This window comes from Bombyx mori, chromosome 23 (genome assembly GCF_030269925.1).
Source record: "Bombyx mori chromosome 23, ASM3026992v2".
Taxonomy (NCBI): domain Eukaryota; kingdom Metazoa; phylum Arthropoda; class Insecta; order Lepidoptera; family Bombycidae; genus Bombyx; species Bombyx mori.
In genome coordinates, this window is record NC_085129.1 from 1,803,344 (window position 1) to 1,820,219 (window position 16,876).

Here is a 16,876-nt window from a genome sequence, read left to right on the forward strand (position 1 = left end):
TATCCAAATCTTCTAGTTTTTCTCAAAGTTTATTAGATTAAATGGTAACCCATTTCATTAAGCGCATTATTATTATAAATCTTTAATTACATTTAATTAATTAATTTAAGCATTTCTTTCTCTATTTCTTCAAGGAATAATTCTTGAAGTCTAACAGAGCAGTGATTAGCCAGAATCAATATTAAATAATATCTTTTAACTAATTCTTCTGGATGTATCTGAATGTTGTGATTTGTAATTGTAAAAATATAGACTTAAAATGACTCTTGAAGAAATTTAAATTTAAAATAATGCTTCATACATTTTAAATTCCTTTAATACAAATTTTAGTCGACCGAACTGTATTTAACCTAAATATGTAATACATCCATTTATTATTTCTGATCTGATGGTGATATTAAATAAAAACGCGCTAGCTGCTTGATTTTTGTTCAAATTATTGAGTAAATTTCGAGAAACTACCATTTTTAACTACCATTTTTTCTTTTAACAGGAAACAGATTGTATAATGAAACAACAAATAAACAATAACATTTTGATTTATCTAGTCTTATATCTTAGGTCTGCGGTCATTAACATCACTAAATCTGTTATAATGCCCATGAATTCTTCGTTTACCACAAGTGAGGCATTATTTTAAACTTTACTCAAACTTTTGGAATATTTGAATAAAATATTCAATGATCCTTCAATATTATATATGTAGCTATGACATTTTAATCTCAATGTGTGTGTCTTTGAATACTTACAGGCCACTATTGGAACTAAAACTTAATTCATAAGAGATGACAAGTGGGGAGGGCGCGGTCGCGACAACAGACACAATCTTTTGACTCGTTTTTCTATAATATTGTTACGCGCTGGGGTTCGGGGGAAAGTACAACTTAAAACTGTATTTATCACTTAGAACACATACAGAATACTATAAAATTCTCAATTCGCTTTTTCTGAATTACTGACTGCCTGCGTGCCATCTGTTTCATCATGCTTTTATAGCCGATACCACATCCCTAGAATTATCGAGAATATCTCACATAAGTCGAGTATTGTGTATTTACGCTATCTGACAATAGATGGCGTTGTACTTCTCGAGTGTTCTAGAACTTACTAGATCCTTCGATATTCGATCGGCTATTCGGCGATAGATGGCTTTACTCTTACCGGTGTAACAATACGTTTGTAGTTTGAAGAGCGTTCCGGGGTGCATACATCACGTTAATATTCGCGATGTTAATAGTAATTCTTTTCAAATTAAATAAGAGACTAAACACTCGATTGAAGTCTTCACAAAAAGTTTTAAGTTTAATCGGGAAATAAATACGATATGAGGATCACGATATTAAACGAGGCGTGTGGAGAGTATAAGTGGTAGGCAACAACTTGGATGTGCCCCTGGCATTGCTGACGTCCATGAGCGACGGTAACCACTTACCATCAGGTGGGCCGTATGCTCGTCTGGTTGCTAGGGCAATAAAAACAAATAAATAAAAAGTAACTAAATCGCCTCTGCTGTGGAAGAACATGGAAACCCACCACTAGTAATTTTCCCAAGTAAACCTTTATGAATGAGTTCTAATATTAAGAAATGGAGGAATATAGTCTAATCAAAACTGCTCCGTAAAGGACACGACCCTTAGTACTGAAGAGCACGATGCAAGTAGGAGCAGAGTATTCATTTTAACACCAGAGTTTTTAGACGCGTCGAATGACACTTTTTGCGATAAACTTGCTTTAACTAATGGAAGGGTACGACGCGAGCCAGGGTACCAATGCCCTGTCGATTTTTGGCGAGAAGCAGTTCTATGTTCCTGTTTGTCAGCCATTGTAAAGTACACTAGACATTCCGGCAGCTCATGATGGCGGACGGTGATCACTTCGTGACGTCACTGGACTCCGTCGTCATTTACCATCACACACTACCACTACAGCCCCGACCTAGACTCATACTGAGATTTGCTAAAATCATGTCATCTTTTATGAATTAATAATGTAATTAATATATTATATTCTGAATGATATCTGAATATACAATATCCAAATCATACAACGATTTCATAATTTAATTAGTCTAATAATTATGTTATCGTTTCGATTCGCTTAAAAAGCTACGACGAAGGCCTCGTGTTCATGTATTTGACGTTTACATACTAAAAACAAAATGTGTGCAATTCACACGTGGTAGAAGTGAAACCTTCCAAAATTAAAATACAATTATCCTAAACGTCTTAAGTATATGTAAAATTTTGTCATTAGTAAATAATTGTAAGGTAGCGCCCTCTGTGAATTGATATTTTAATTTCACGTATAATCCTAAATTAAAATTCACTACAAGAGCTTTCATACACACGTTAGTATTAAAAAATCTCACAGATGGCGCTGTATTAAATAGTATGTATATTTCTGTCTCATTCTTTGCTGGCTTCATCCTACACATTTTTGTATTTGTGTCTCTTACCTGTCGTTTTTTCCGTTGCATCCGGTTTGAAATCACAACGATTCTAAAGAAGTTTTCACTTCAATAAATAAATAATACATAATGCAATAAATATACATTTAAATTATAATACTCACTACATCACCAATTAAGACCGAGATGGATTATGTTTTATTGCGAAAATGCTTTGAATCTTTTCAATTAGAACAATGTCGTTTTCAGAGAAATAGAGTTTGCTATGTTCTTTTTTTTTTCGTAAATCGCCTTGAAACCGATTTAAGATTATGTTGAAATGATGAATATATTCAATTTGAAAAGTCGAATAAATTAATATCCGATCTCTGATGTCTCGAAATATTCTAGATGAAAAAGTTCGATTTAGAAATCTTGTCTGGCTTAAATATGCAGCGGTAGTAGTCATAGAACAGAAGATTTATATTTTAAAGATACTTGAATCGCCCTGACGAATTTTCAAGACATGTATGCAAATGTACTAGTCCGACTACTTTTGGACCGTTGGTCTACCGAGTAAATTCACTCGTTCGCTGGAAGATTCGCGGTTTCGATCCGGTAGTAGATTCTGCGATGCACTGCTCTTGCTAGGGCTAGCGTTAGCAAATTCTCTCAGGTTGAGCCCGTGAGCTCACTTACCCGTCCTGGGGTAGCTGGAATAGCCCATTAGGCTAACAGGTCCAGCGAATGGTAGGGAAAAAAAATGGGAAGGGTTTTAATTTCCCTTATACCTATTTTAAGTAAACAATAAAATACGAGCGAATCGAAACGATATCTGATAGTTTCTCGCAACACATTTATTTATTATAGATCCTTGTTCCGCATTATATAACTTAAAATATTCTTAATAATGTATTATGTATCCGTGCTCCATTAAAATGTAAATATTATGAGATCCTTCAAAACTGTAAATAATATTTGTATCACTTTAATAAGTATTTACATACATTGAAATAATGTTAAGAATGTGTATGTGTCGTGTAAATGTTCCTTATTTGTTCATCAAAATTTTACTAAATATATTATTAAAATTTGGTGTTTAGATGTAAAATTTTAAATCGTTTTCGTCATTCATAATCGCCAGTGTGATTGTGGCGGATTGATATAAATAGGAGATCGTAACTTCTAGAATGTGCGATACAAATTGAACATTGGTGTACCTATCATCTATGACTGTATAACTATTAATCCAATAACGTGTAGGCCAATGCTTCCAGTGCCACGTGAGTGTGACTCACACATCTGTCAGTGTGCTCACTAATACTCACGGCTGGCAGCTCGAGTTAATGTCAGCATAACACAGAGATATCCTTAAACTCTTTGATAATGATACATTTTAAAAATCCGAATCGAGATTTCGTTTTTTCAACCGACTTCAATAAAATGTGGAGAGCTCTCATTGCGACTGTAATTTACGTTATGTTGTTACCCCAGATTTTTTTCTATGTGAACCGATTTTGAAGATTCTTTTTTCATTTCAAAGCTAGGTGCTTCTAATGTGGTCCCCTTTTAAATGTTATCAGGATCTGACTAGTTGTTTTAACATTAAGCTGACTTGTCTATATTTATGATATTCTGATTTTAGTTCGCTTAAGTCCAATTTATTTTCAGTTAAAATATTTTGTCAAGAGCACTTTTTTTTTAAATTAGAGATTAAGAATGTTGAATCATTTATAGTATTACCGAAACAACTTACAATCCACAGATCCTTCACAGTGCATAATTTAATTCCTTGACTTCGACTATATTTCATAAACGTCATAAGTGATTTCGAATTTCTAGCCTCAAAGTCCGAGGAGGTTCGTGGAATATAAAGGGTATGATGGGACCCGATGTTTAAAGGATTTTTTTAATGAGCTTGTAGTCAGATGGGCATACGGCCCATCTGAGTGGTTTCCGTCGTCCATGGACCTCAGCAATACTAAGGACAGGGCCAAGCCGTTAAGTACTCTAGTTCTAAAGTAAGTAAGGATTGTGAATGAGGATGATATAAAAGGCACACTCGCTCCCGTCCTCACTGTTTAACATTACTCTAGACATCAAAGTCTTTGCAATTAAACATACAGCCACTAAATTCCGTGTAATAAAATACGCTATTAGAACATTATAAAATAATAAACACTTTTATTTAGTTGGTTATATCTACGTTTTTTACATTTACTTACCGGACTCCACGACACGCCAAGTGTCAGGAACGCATTGAATGTAAAAATGGTGTTGAAAACCGGTTGAACTTTAAAATGTAGATACTCGTGAAAGTCTAAAAACATTTCGTTAAGCCCTTGGTACAGCCCCCATTTTTTTTCTGGGTCTCTTACCGCCCCTCTTTAGGCCTGCAGCGCACACAAGGGGTGTTATCGCCTACTTTGGGAAAGGCTGGCCTAAATGAAGTGGCGAACAATGAAATCGGATACACAAGTAACAGTTCAAATTTAAATATTAATTTTGGAGTATTTATCGTGGATTGTGAGTAGATTCAATATTCATTGGATATTAAATTTCCTATTGAACTCCTTTAATATTACACAACTAAATAATGCTATGAATGCATACTTTCGTGAGTTAATTGGAAGGAACAGATATGTTAAATATAATTTCGCCAAACTACCTATATTTACCTATATTAACTATAGCTGTTGAATTTTTGTTTAAGTTGCAGAAATAAACGGAAATTATTTGTATTAAGCAAATCAGCAAGAACAGTTCGTATCTAACTAAGACGCGTAATGTATAAATACTTGTATCTATGCTAGTATATCCTGGTATAATACTATGTTACGCCCCGAATTGCTGAGATAATTATGCATTTAAACGTTCTCACGAACAATGGACAATAGTTTCTAATAAAGAACAAGAATTGTGGGATAAAACTGCATATTTCATTGTGAATCCACTACGGCTAGTCTAACGGCCTAATAAGTCTAATAGCAAAGCAGTCGCAATCTTATTTCAATGGTAAAAAGATTTCATTTTAATGCGATTAAGTCTTCAATTTTTGGGTTCTGAGACTTACTCCTTTCTATCCCAATCCATTACGTGCTGGTAATACGTGGAACTGTAGTATAAATAGCCCTTTGGATTCGCACGGTCTCTCTTCCAGTAATATTTACATGATTTATCTTTTAAATCCATGTTTCCATGTAAGTTAACGATCGTAGTATTTATAGATGTATTAAATATAGCTTGTTAGGGGTCAGTTCTCGATTTTGGGCCCTTGTTCTTGTGAGTCCGCACGGGTAGGTACCACCACCCCGTCTATTTCGGCCGTGAAGCAGTAATGCGTTTCGGTTTGAAGGGTGGGGCAGCCGTTGTAACAATACTGAGACCTTAGAACTCATATCCCAAGGTGGTTGGCGGCATTTACGTTGTAGATGTCTATGGTCTCCGGTAAGCACTTAACACCAGGTAGGCTGTGAGCTCGTCCATCCATCTACGCAATAAAAATAAATAAAGAAGAAATGAACATAAATTGACGAATGCTCGCCAAGCTAAGATAAACAAAAGCTAGCAGTCGGCACACTGTTGACCTCGCGCGTCAGCTCAATGCTATGTTGGATACATTGCGTGCAGCACGCAATGCATTAAAAATAGTATATTGCGAATTACATTTTGCAATCGTTGCAACTGCGATGCATTACCGCCGGTAATGGTATTCGAGAACGGTCCCTTGACGTCCGCCATATTTACTCTGTTCATCCTAATCATTACTGTTAACGCGCACAGTAAATTAGTTTAAAAGAATTTAATTAAAGGTATTTTCTCGTATGTCCTCCCTTTCTAGATTCTAGTCGTGATCGTCTTGTTCGTGACATTGTTGATTGAATATGTAACGCTATAGTTGTAGTTACTAAGCGGTGGAGTTTCAAGATTTTTGTCTAAGGCACAATTAAAACAATTATCATAGTAATTCTCCATTAATTTTTTTTATTACCAAATACAAAAAAAGTTCTGATTTCGTATGGTTTCGCGGGTATTTGGAGAGGATGGCATTTCCGCTAGGTACTACTGTATTGACAATTTTAGTAATTTCAGTCGTCGATGAGAAATTAACGGGAAAAAAATAAGCGTGTCCCTGCCATTACAATTTCGAACATAGAGTAGCTATCATTTATATTTGTATAATCTGTGGTCACTGTAAGTTTTTAAATGTTGAAATCTCACAGCTATATTTAAACTGTGTTAGACGTGTCATACATAGTTAAATGTACATAAAAATTAAATGTGAATGTGTCTGATTAAAGAATTTTTTTTATTTCTTCATGTTAATTGCACAGTTCAGCCATATTATGCATCTTAAATAGACGTGTTAAGTTCAAGAAAAGAAGAAAATATAAGTTGATTAATTTTACAGTGGTATTGCACAGACACAAGATTTTTTTGTCGAAAAGATCATAGATGACATAAAGAAAATGTTCTTCATATAAAAGCACGATTTCTCCATGGCCGATTTTTTTTCTTGTACACATCTTGCATTACAAATGTTAATTATTCGATAATTTAAAAAAATATTTAAGCACTGTACTAAAATATAATTAGTATCTTCATTATTTGATTCAAATTACTAATTGCTTTTTTGTATGTGTCTCAATTTTCTGTGCCAATTATTTTTATGTGAAAGAGATAAAAAAAACTTAAAACTGTTCGGGCTTGTATTCCTTTGCCAGCACATTGTTTTACTATTATAAACCATGTAAACGTTAGTAATAATTATTATTAATCTAATTTTATGTCTACCCAGTGCTTACATTTTCTTTAGCGCCTATTTAAATTGTCATCTCGTTAAACATCCGAAATCATCTCTCCTACGGATATTTATTTTATTTAAAAATAATAATGAAGTGTAGTGTTGCCAATGTAACAAAATCTAAATTTAGAAATATGAATTTTTAAATATCGAAGTAAAATATGTGTACATACACATTTCATATAATTATATTCGTGTACTAATGATATATCGTTTCTCAAACGTTTTTAAATAAATCAATGTTGTAAGTGTGTGCGTGTGTATGTGTGTGTGTATTCTAAATCGAAAATTTATAATGCAATGTAATTTTTAAAGTATTTATAAGATTCACGTGGTTACCTCAAATTATTGTGTTGACTGTTTTCAATGACCGAACTCTGCAGGGTTTGTATCAAAATGAAATGCTATTGGGCTCAGCGATTGTAATTTGATGCAAATTTTGTTAAGACGCGTTCCGGTTTTTTTTTTTTAATAATTGAACGCACTCGATCTGAGAATCGAACAGTTTTAATGCAAACCATATTGTGGTTCTCCCAAACAACTTTATTATACATATTTGAGGTAACAACGTCATTATCGGATTCCTGAATAATGAAGTTTTAGATTTTCGATTTTATTCGATTAAAAAAAAAAAAAACTTGTAAATCTAACATGAATGTAAAACGAACTGAAAAAAACTTAATTTAAAAATATTAATATTACCGTGTCGTGTATCTTGTAGTGTCGTAAACTATTTAGTAAAGGCGCTTTTTACTATGAGCGTTTTGAGCGCGCGTTCGTTAAGAACAAAAAAAAAACAAAAAACCGTCAAGTTAGATATTATAATTCAATTCGAAATTTAAAATCTTTTTACCGTTTAACTTTATTGAAATTCAATTTCAAGGAAAATTGGAACTAAATTATAATTTCATTTATGTGTACTTTATATTTCAGAGTGAAGTGACTAAATACTTCTTGATAATGTTAAAAAATATCCTCATTATTTGCTTACTTCCGTACGCACATATATCGGCGATTATCAGAATTAATCTAACCATTTATGTCCATCTGAGGTATCTATTTCTGCCAAAATATATTCTATCGGCGTGGATTTTCCTTTTTCGTTTCAGCCAATAACTCGAATTTAAGAAGTCGATTACATTACATTCTCAACGGAATAAAGCAAGTTTATAATTAAATGAATAAATAAATGTAAAAAAAAAACTTTATACAAGATAACAAGAGAAATGTTTAGATAAATTATGCTTTTTTAACAGTACAAAGATTCAATTTAAAATAAAAAGATAAATATTTAAACTAACGAGTACAAGTTGAACGCATATTCTTTTCAACCAGTTATAATAAGGAATCTATTGATGAAAAATATGTTCGAAAATAGCTAAAATAATTAATGAGAAAGAATTGAATAAGGAATTCGAGTGAAAAAATATTTCTAAACGAACCGCGTATTTTTGAACGCTCTTAGTAATGTGCGTCTAATTAAAATACATCTCGATAAGTATTATTATAGATATTCAATGGGGTTTTGCATGAAGTAATATGTAGTAATGTGCCAAGGTATTGATAAAAAATTGTCTAAAGGATTATTATTAGTGTAATTCAATTCGAAATTTAAAATCTTTTTACCGTTTAACTTTATTGAAATTTAATTTTATTAAAAAAATTACAATTTGATTTATGTGTACTTTATATTTCGGAGCGATGGGACTAAATACTCCTTGATAATGTAAGGTATCAAATGCATTTTGATACTGAAAGTCTGTCATGCATAATCGTAAGATCCCTTTGCTCCCTGTAAAATGAATTACATTAGAATAAAATGCTCAAATGTTTTGTTTTCGTAAGCCTGACCAAACTATGTACGTTATTAAAATGGTATTTAAGTGATTTAAGCATGTTTTTAATTGAATTCATTAAGGTGTTTTCAACCAACTTCTCTTAAAATTTCGATAACACAACATAAATATACAATCAAGCTAACAAGTTGATTGCATTATTCGAAGTATATCAACATAAGTGTATTCGCTGTATTGTTGGATTATTATTACTAAATTCATAATATAAGACAGAGTGGAAGAGTCGGGTTGACATTTATGTATATTTTTAATTACCCTTGGGACTGGTTAAAGCCAATCGCGCCAACACAGGACCGTATCGTGAAGATACTTAAATAACACTGAGGCTCGACATTTCAAACCTCCGCATGCGCTATTTCCTTTTTAAGTTTTCAATGATTTATTGAGATGCTTTTCGCTCAGTACAGAGAAAATCTTTCTTTCTAGGTATCGCACCTCGTGCTAGTTAGGTCACTATGAAAATAAAAATCTAATCTAAAGATGGCTCTAAACGATAAAAAAACGGAGATGAAAATAAAAAAATTGTTTTATTTTATTTGTTAATTGTTATGTTTTGTTATATTTTATTTTATTTGTTATATTTTGTCAATTAAATGTAGGTACTATATTGGGGACTTTTTGGCGGGAACGCGAGGAGTGAAGTTGTGTGATTTGTTTTATTTTCTCTACATAGTGTTCTTTCAGGTTTAAATGTATAATAACGGTGGTTTATTAACAGTTTCATATCTGTGAAAGTGCACAAATATGGGAAAATGAAACAAAGCCGCTGGACGTAACTTCCCGGGATCCTAAAAAAAGTCCACTGAAAAAATCACAATAAAAGACCACCATTTTACTGAGATTATATTTCATTACATATCATTTCATTTAATGCCATGTTTCTAATTAACTTCATTTCATTTCATAATATCCTTTTTCATATAAAAAAGTTTTCATTAAAATTCTTATTAAAATAAGACTTGACCTAAAGGTCTTAGTTACCAGATCATAAAATCCCTTAAATATACTTGTATTTGACCTTAGTTGAGACTACCTATTAATATTTCATGGTATTCGCGAATTTGGCGAATAGATTTTGGCGCCACATTGTGACAGCTGTCAAGTTCAATAAAAGAAGGTTGGTTGAAAATATACCTTAATGTACCGTACTTACTATCTTATTCGTATAAGTAGATTTTTGATTGTCCTCGTGCGTGCAAATTTTATTATTATTATTATGTCTCAAATATTTAGAATCTTTATTAATCGTTGTACAATTTTAGCGAAATCACCACGGTAATTTAAAAAAATATAATATATAATGAAATAAAATAACGATTATTGTATTTAAATTTAAAATATGAATGTGGTTTTTTGTAAGTTATTTTAAACATTAATCCATGTTTTTGTATAACCAAAGACAATAAAAATTTAACTAAAATTATTGTTGTTTTCATTTGTACTCGATATATTTCGTAACACTCATGAATTTTAATCACGAATCACTTAAGAGATGATTATACGTATCTACTCAACTTAATATTTATATTTTTTCTACATGCTCATGAATCGTTTTTCGACAAAATAAAATAGCTATTTAGTATTTTGTTCGGATGGTAGACAAAATCTAAATTAATTATACTTTTTACAATCGCGTTTTTTATCATCATCATATTAATCCCATTTTCTCAAGGTGGGTGGCGCATTTACGTTGTAGGTGTCTATGGGCTCGACTAACCACTTAACACCAGGTGGTCTGTCCCTCATCCCATCGCGTACCCATATAAGCAATCAATAAAAAAAAACCCAACATTTGTGAAGCTGTAGAGTTTCCTAATACTTTTAATTAATAACGATTGCGATTGCTTTAGCTTTACACAACTGCACCGTCCCGTTTTCATTCGAGCGCGACCTCTGGGCCCTATTCACGGAACGTGTGATGTAATTCGATTGGATTTTACGAGCAATAAATAAATTTCGTATTGATCCAGTCGCTTGTGGAAAAATAACTGAGCGCTGTCCGAGCGTTTTGGGTAATTGTTTTAGGGATCGTTTAATTAGTGACGCTTCAGTATTGGGTGGTCCTTCAATACCACGCATTATCTACGCGCTGTACTTAGGGCCGATACTGAAAAAGCTAAGGAAATAAAACTCTTATGAGTCCGCATGGGTAGGTACCACCATCCCGCCTATTTCTGCCGTGAAGCAGTAATGCGTTTCGGTTTGAAGCGTGGGGCAGCCGTTGTAACTATACTAAGATGTTAGAACTTATATCTCAAGCTGGGTGACGCATTTACGTTGTATATGTCTATGGGCTCCAGTAACCACTTAACATCAGGTGGGCTGTAAGCTCGTCGACCCATAAAAGCAATAAAAAATATATTTTAAAACGGTTTAATTGGCTAGGCTAATTCCACGGATTATTTGACTTAGAAATGATGGTCCCGTGAACTGCATGTAGATTTAACCATGGTAATTGAACTTTAATCTGGGAGCTTGGATACGTGAGTAGTACGCCCCGTAGGAAACATAGCAACGACTTATGCGTTTCAAAACTATAGATCAAAAAACGCAATAAAAGCAGAAAAATCATTATAATATAATTGCTGTAGGTACTTTTTTTTTTATTGTCCTTGCAGGCAGACGAGCATACGGCCCACCTGATGGTGAGTGGTTACCGTCGCCCATGGACTTCAGCAGTGCCAGGGGCAGAGCTAAGCCGCTGCCTACCGCTTAATACTCTCCACAAGCCTCTTTTAAAGAAGGACATGTCATAGCATTGTCTGACTTATCAATTTTTTGTGCAGGTTAATTAAGATTTTAAGATGCTTGATGCAAGATTTCAAGAGGCTTAAGCAATAGTTACTTTTAATGTTTAATTCGAATTTGATTAATCGATCTTTGTGGGCGCGAAATAAATTTCTATCTTGATTGTAAATACAAATCACACGTAAAATCTCAAACAATACGATTAACAATCATTCGATTTCATGATAGCATATGGAATTGTGGTTTAAAAAGAAAAGTGAAGAATTTGGTACAGATATGATTTATACTCATATCTTTTTCGTTAACACTTTGTTAGTGCACATCGTAAAGACATACATTTCTCTTATATTCTAACAAAATCAGAAAACTATCTTCTTTCAGGAGCTGTTATTTCACAGCTGAAACTCAAACTCGCCGGAAACTTAACACACGGCATAACCTAATACTGGGACCGGGCCAATCCGTACGTCCCGTTCGCACCCGCCGTCAAAATACAACGACAAGTGAGACAGAACGCTAAGTAACGTAACTAGATCTCGCTTTGAGAATTCCGCTCCAAAGCAAGAGGTTTTCCCATAAATCTGAGATATTTACGGCGTAAGTTCTCCTTCCGACGCTCGTTGCCAAAACAGCCAGGCAATACCTGAAGGTTAAAGTACTGTTCCGATGTGGCGACTCATTTATTTATTTTTCACGATATTGCGCTGTGTGTTAAAACGTTGTACATTACGATTGAGACTCCTGCCTTATATCGAGACGTTGTGATTTATATGGACTCTGTTAATCAGATATCCGCCTGTGAATCAGTCTGCCTATCTAGAAGAATAATTCGATCGTCTAATTTTATAATCGTCGCGAGAAATTCTCTCTTACAACAAGTGACTTAGGTTTGTATTTTTAATGAAGTTTACATGTCAAATGCTTGGTGTAATTAACTAAAATTGACTAATACTCGTAATAATTTTACTGGTAGTAGGACCTCTTGTGAGTCCGCGCTTGTGGATACCACCACCCTGCCTATTTCTGCCGTGAAGCAGTAATGCGTTTCGGTTTGAAGGGTGGGGCAGCCGTTGTAACTATACTTGAGATCTTAGAACTTATATCTCAAGGTGGGAGCCGCATTTATGTTGTGGATGTCTATGGGCTCCAGTAACCACTTAACACCAGATGGGCTGTGAGCTCGTCCACCCATTTAAGCAATAAAAAAAAAAACTTTTATTTATTTTTTACATTGTGTGCTTAGTGCGAGTTTTTTAACGTTCTCGATAGCGTAAAAGTTAACTCAAGTTTGTATTCAGGTGGAACAGCGCTCCTAGCGGCGAACAGGCAAACGTTCCAACTCCATACAAATTAGGCTTAACTTTTACGCTATCGAGAACGTTAAAAAACTCGCACTAAGCACATTGATCTTAAACCGTGTGATTATGTACACTGTGCTTGTATGATTATATAATTTGATTTGTGATTGAATGAATTATGATCCAGTCTGAGTTATTCAATTTTGTTTGGATTTTTAGTTAGTATTAAAATATGGTATTTATATGACGCATAAAAAAGTATTTACAAAAAAAAAACATATCAAGATTCGAGAATTTCGAGAAACATTAATTACCAAATTCAAATAGAGATTTCGATCAAGAGCGTGCAATCAAATTGAAAGACTTTAATCTTCTTTGCGGAAAATAATTTTAGGTCTCCAATTGAACAAGTAAGGTATCGCGGGCTTAATTCGTTGCGATCGATATTTGGCATTCCAGAGTAATGAACAAAATGAAAAGAATTTACAAAGTTTGTGTGAATGCGGATTTTCAAAATGGTTATTCCTTGGATTATATATTATGTGTATGTGAAACGTTGGTTCCCGACTCGGTAGTGCTGTTTCAGCCGGTGTTGCGTTGTGGTTAATGAAAGTGGAGTGTATTTATTGGTTTAGATATCTTTATTAGTCCATAAGTGACAAATTAAAGATATATGAATATAAGAAATATGAAATAGGTGTGTCGCCTTTGGCGGCTGGAAATGTTAAGGGGTAAAGCGACGTCGCTCGTTGACACTTTGACGTTCCGAATTCAAACAACCGGTTATCTTTGCTACACACACACTGGGTCTGGACAAATCAATCGATCCCTGGGATGGATACGGAACTTGCCCAGCAAGGTATCCTTGGTCCCCGATGTACGTCTAGGATTCAAAAAATGAGTAAATGCACATACGCAATTGGAATTGCCACACAGAACTCTTGGACGCGTGCACTGGTTCTATATACACTAGGCCTTTTGTTAATAATTTTTTTTAATTTACGTCCGGTGCATTCGTGTTGAGCGATGCAACAGTGTTCGAATCTCAGGCGGGTACCAATTTTTCTAATGAAATACGTACTCAACAAATGTTCACGATTGACTTCCACGGTGAGGGAATAACATCGTGTAATAAAAATCAAACCCGAAAAATTCTAATTTGCGTAATTACTGGTGGTAGGACCTCTTGTGAGTCCGCGCGGGTGGATACCACCATCCTGCTTATTTCTGCCGTGAAGCAGTAATGCGTTTCGGTTTGAAGGGTGGGGCAGCCGTTGTAACTATACTGAGATCTTAGAACTTATATCTCAAGGTGGGTGGCGCATTTACGTTGTAGATGTCTATGGGCTCCAGCAACCACTTAACACCAGATGGGCTGTGAGCTCATCTACGCATCTAAGCAATAAAAAAAAAATCACCCACGGTCTTCGAATTCCGTAATGTTTAAATTTTATAGATTTACTTAGTTGCGTTTTGCTTGGCTCCCGTTCCTAATCGATGTGTTGTGCATGCATATAGCTTCGCTCCGTCATTCGATGGATCCGTGCGCTTAGTGCGAGTTTTTTAACGTTCTCGATAGCGTAAAAGTTAACTCAACTTTGTATGCAGTTGCAACAGCGCTCTTAGCGGCAAACGTAGGCAAACGATCTCATTCCATACAAATATAAGGTAACTTTTACGCTATCGAGAACGTTAAAAAACTCGCACAAAAAACACCGAACGTGGAGATATAGGGGTTGTAAAATGTCACATTTAAAATTTGCCGCGAAGGTGGTACAGTATTCGTTCAGTTATAATCCAGTGGCGCTCATTCAGGCTACAATAGTTCGAAACTAGACTGCTGAAGTTGATAATAACTTAACCTCGAACTAAAAACGATTTGGACTCTTCAAACATAATAAAGAATATTGTTCAAAGGACGCTGAAGAAAAGTATTTTACAGTAAGAGGCGGCCTCACTTTCCCCTGACATTGTTATTGTCAATAAAACGACCTGAATACGTTTTTTATTCATATTTATCATATTTGTGAAATTGGTCGATCCTTTTTACATTCAAAACGTAAGCTTGTAATTTATTTTGTGTAGACATAACTAAAACTACATATTTTACTTTTATCGCTTTTTAAAATACATATTTTTTCTTTTTTTTATTGCTTAGATAGGTGGACGAGCTCACAGCCCACCTGGTGTTAAGTGGTTACTGGAGCCCATAGACATCTACAATGTAAATGCGCCACCAACCTTGAGATATATGTTCTAAGGTCTCAGCATAGTTACAACGACTGCCTCATCCTTCAAGCCGAAACGCATCACTGCTTCACGGCAGAAATAGGCGGGGTGATGGTACCTACCCGTGCGGACTCACAAGAGGTCCTACTACCAGTAAATAGTATTATTCAGTTACGTGATTACGCAAATGGTTAACAATCTGAGGCATCGGAATTATACATAGACATTTTTTTTTTTTTTAAATATTTTATTGCCTGCTACCGAAACCGTTCAAGCAATGTCGGATATAGTATAATGGCAATAGAGAATCCGAAATATAACTGTAAACGTAATTTTTAATTACAAATTTATATACAACACGTCTATGATAATACTTTTACTCGTTTGTAAATACATTTCAAATTTCAAATCTTTCAAATAAATACTTCGGAGGAATGCCTCAAGTAAGTTTCATTAAAATTTTTAACAATTCATCTGAATTCTCACGAGTCCTAGGATTCCATTCAACTATAAATTACCTTTTAAATTGATGTGGCATTTATTTCGATTAACCATTAATTAAACGTAGAAAAAACAAAGGTACACAATAAAGCAGATAAGATTACGGCTCAAGAGAAATATTAGATTTAAACAGGGCTCCGCGAATATTATGTGTTTTATTCCTAGAAGTCAAACTTAAAAGCAATATCGTGGAAAAGGACTTATATTAAAGTTTCACGTCGCATAAAATAGAATAGCTACAACGTCAAACAAATTGAAAAGGAAACTCAATTTAGCTAAGTTTAGAAAGTATATGGGTTCTCGTCGTCAGTTCGTCCTCTGTGAATCTATTTTGTGGCAGAAGAGAGCAGAAAGAGAAAGAGGGAGAGGGAGAGATATAGTAAAACGGAAAAGAGGGAGAGAGAGGGATAGGAAGAAACATAGTGAGAGGAGTAGGGAGGGAGAGGGAGAGTGATAGAAAAGAGGGAGAGGGAGAGAGAGAGAGATGAAGGGAGTAAGATCTGAAGGGAGGGAGAGAGAGAGAGAGATGAAGGGAGAAAGAGCTGAAGGGAGGGAGAAAGAGAGTCATTCGCACAGCATCAGCAGTCGATAAGCCGTGGAAAAGATTAACGAAAATCTTCTTTATTAAATCTAAAAGCAGACGTTAAATTCGTAATTCAGTGCGAAGGAACCACGTTGCATTTTCTCGGAATATAATATTTCCTTGAACACCCTCTAGTTGACAAGCTACAAGTCAATTTGCATCCGTTGGTACGTAAAATCACGGACCAACGAACACCCTGCAGTATCTACTACTCGCATAGCCGACGTACCCGACAGGCACCGCCTTGGTCAAATAATTTATCACGATAACAAGTATTGTATGTCTTAATGCAAGTTATAATTTATCTTTGTGCGAAATTTCATTCAGACAATCATTCATCAATCATTTAAGTTGGGTGCTAGTTCACTGTGTAAAAGTTTCCCTATGAGAAGTGCACTTCGTAGAGGCTGGAAGAGGAACAGAATCAAGTGTTTTAAATTTGTAAGCGTCAGATATGGAGTAACTGAACAA